General features: G+C 47.3%; 1 pseudogene; it reads left to right on the top strand.

Annotated features, from left to right (window-relative positions):
- Limd2-ps2 (LIM domain containing 2, pseudogene 2) lies at positions 1-1,820 on the top strand (annotated as a pseudogene).
- The last annotated feature ends 1,393 nt before the right edge of the window (positions 1,821-3,213 follow it).

Genomic DNA, 3,213 nt, shown 5'->3' with positions numbered 1-3,213 from the left:
GAGGTGGAGGGGAGGGAATGGGGGGAGAAGGGACAAGGGAAAGAGTTGGTAAGAAAGCAAGAGGGAGGAAGAGAACAAGAGAGTGAGGAGGGGAAGCATCCCCTTTTATATAGTCAGGCATACCTGACTCTTGTTGCCAGGTAACCTATGGGGTGGAGCTTAGACAGAATGCTAACATTCCCCTGTTTGGGTTTAATAAAAAAAGAAAAATTCAAAAGAGATGATGGTGAAGCAGGAATAGGGTTGTCATTGTTGTGATCTCTACTTCCTGTTTGCTTTACAGCCATATGTCTCTAGGGAACCTAGAAAAGTGGGCATGGGGATGTTTGTCCAGTCTTAGAGTTGGCTGTTTCCTTGTTGTCCAGGGTCTGTTGAACCGTCTGTGGATAGGTGAGAAGGAACAGGTCCAATCGAAGCGTCTGTGTCTGTGAGGGGACAGTTCAGCATCTGGAGGTTGCTTCTCTGGAGCTGTCCTAGATGTACTAAGTGTCTGGACTTGGCAAGATGCTGGAACACACACACACACACACACACACACACACACACACACACACACACACACACATATATATATATATATATTATAGGCAGAGAATAAGATTAAGTGTATTTGGGAGAAAAGTAAATTTTTCTTAGATGTACATTTGAAACCCAGAGGAATCCCACCCTTTGGAATAGGTAGTAAGTGGGAACATTAGACAGATAGACAGATTACCCAGATTATCTGGGTGGAGTCTATTTGGTCCATAAGGGATAGATCTGAGTGGGTTTCCTGTAGTTTACAAGTTTACAAAAGAGATAACAACAAAAGTTAATTTAACAACATGGGGCTGGAGAGGTGGCCCAGAGGTTAAGAGAACTGACTGTTCTTCCCAAGATCCTGAGTTCAAATCCCAGCAACCACATGGTGGCACACAACCATCTGAAATGAGATCTAATGCCCTCTTCTGGTGTGTCTGAAGACAGAGACAGTGTAATCGCATATATAAATAAAATAATCCTTAAAAAAAAAAAGAGTTAACGACATGAACATTCTTTAAGATAATCTGTTTGTGGAACAGAAGGAATAAGAATTTGCGATTATACAGTTAGATCCATGTAGTGAAAAGTTTAACAAGAAGAGGAAATACGGGGCTGCTGCTCAGGGACTACTGGCAGCTATGGCAGCTAGAGCCCGAGCCTCTTGCACCGGAAGCGGTCCCCCAGCGACCTACCCCCGCCCTGCGGCGCAGGCCAGCCCGAGCCTTCTTGGCTTGGCATCTCCTCCAGGGCCGCCAAGCACCTCTGAAGAGCCATGTTCCAGGCTGCTGGAGCCGCCCAGGCCACCTTGTCTCATGAAGCCAAAGGCAGCAGTGGCAACAGCACGGTGCAGCTATCTAAGTCCTTTAGCTTGCAGACTCAGGTGAAGGAGACCTGTGCAGCCTGCCAGAAGACTGTGTACCCTATGGAGCGGCTGGTGGCAGACAAGCTCATTTTCCACAACTCCAGTTTCTGTTGCGAACACTGCCGCACCAAATTCAGCCTGGGCAGTTATGCTGCAATGCACGTGCATTTTACTGCAAACCTCACTTTCAGCAGCTGTTTAAGAGCAAAGGCAACTAAGATGAGGGGTTTGGTCCAAAACACCACGTGGAGCTCTGGGCCCACGAGGAGGTGGGCTGAGGCACCAAGACAGCCTGAGACCCCTTTAACATCCATTCTCTCCCAGCACATGGCCTACAGCTGGGCAGTGGGAAGGAGGCTAACCTGGGCTTGGGGGAGCAGGGTGGGAAAGGATGAGGCTCCCTCAGACAGGTTTCAGGCATAAGGCTCTGCTCCAGGATTCCTTGCCTTTCCCTGTAGGATGTTGGCAGTGGGAACCAGAATTGGAGTTTTCACCATACTGCTCCCTTTAACCCGTGTCTCCCTGGGAGGCCCACAAGTCCAGCTTCCCTATTTAGGTGCCTTTTCTCCAGCAAGGAGTCAGCATGCCCTCCTCAGGGTTCCAAGCTCCCTCACTGCCACCTGGGCCTCCTGTACCCTCTTGTCTCCCCAGCTACCTCTGCCCCTTAGCCTGGTTGTGAGCCACAGAGACTGGAAGAGGGAGAGTGCCATCTGCAGGGCCTCATAGATGCCACCTCGCTGGTGGGGGGAGGCCAGGGGGAGAGGGAAGACAGCCTGCAGCCTTGGGGGTCTAGGGGTCCCTTGTATCACAAAGCTAAAGCTCTTCCTAGAGCCTCAGCTGACCGGGTTGGCAATAGCTATGCTCCCCCTCTGTTGTGCTGTTGACTGTTGTGATCAACCCTGGTTTAAAAATGTTTAAACTGGGGGCTGGGGATTTAGCTCAGTGGTAGAGCGCTTACCTAGGAAGCGCAAGGCCCTGGGTTCGGTCCCCAGCTCCGAAAAAAAGAACCAAAAAAAAAATGTTTAAACTGAAAACAAAAAAAGGGGGGGGATATGAAACATTTAATCAACGGGATCCAGGTTTAGATAAGGAAACAACCAATTCCATCTGTGAAGGCTTACGGCTGAACTAGTCGCTAGAAACTGAGTTTAGAGTCTGTGTCCTAGTTGTTAAGCTACAGCTACCTTAGCTGTCAATGTAGTCAGAAATCTGGGAATAGCTTATAATCTAGCAGTCATATGTTATTTAAAACATGACAGAGTGTACTACCCAACAGTTCCCTAAGGTCTCCATGGCAACTTGGGCAGACTCAGTCTGGCTTTGGAGCCCAGAAGACACAGAGCTTTTTCTCTGTGTAATGGATAGGTGTGACATGAGATTTTTGACTTACCTTAATTTAGATAAATCATTTGACTCTAAGGGTATCCAGTTTTGTACACTGTGTTTCTCAGTGGCTATCATATCACAATCCAAGCAGACTCTTGAAGCTGTGTTCATATCTTCTGAAATCTTGTGGGGCAAACTGTTAGAGATTTCAGAAGATTCTGTCTCATAAACTTAAATATATTAATAATTAGCAGATTTCTAACAAGATCGGGGGCTATATTGCCTAGTAATATCTGAATAGAGCATACCATAATTTAAAGGCAGTAGCAAAAATCCTATCAGACAGGATAAGAATGAAAGTCATAATACGGAACTTTGACAGGTTTTGTAGGTAGAGAAAAGGAATAAGAAAGTTGTGCTGTGAGGGAGAGAGTGATGGAACTGAACACAGGCCAGTCTTGGTAATGGCTAGTCTGTGGAGCTAGGTAGGGACAGGAGTGGGC

Source organism: Rattus norvegicus, chromosome Y (assembly GCF_036323735.1).
Source record: "Rattus norvegicus strain BN/NHsdMcwi chromosome Y, GRCr8, whole genome shotgun sequence".
Lineage (NCBI taxonomy): Eukaryota > Metazoa > Chordata > Mammalia > Rodentia > Muridae > Rattus > Rattus norvegicus.
The sequence above is the reverse complement of the archived record's forward strand: the minus strand, read 5'-3'. Positions and strand labels throughout refer to the sequence as shown.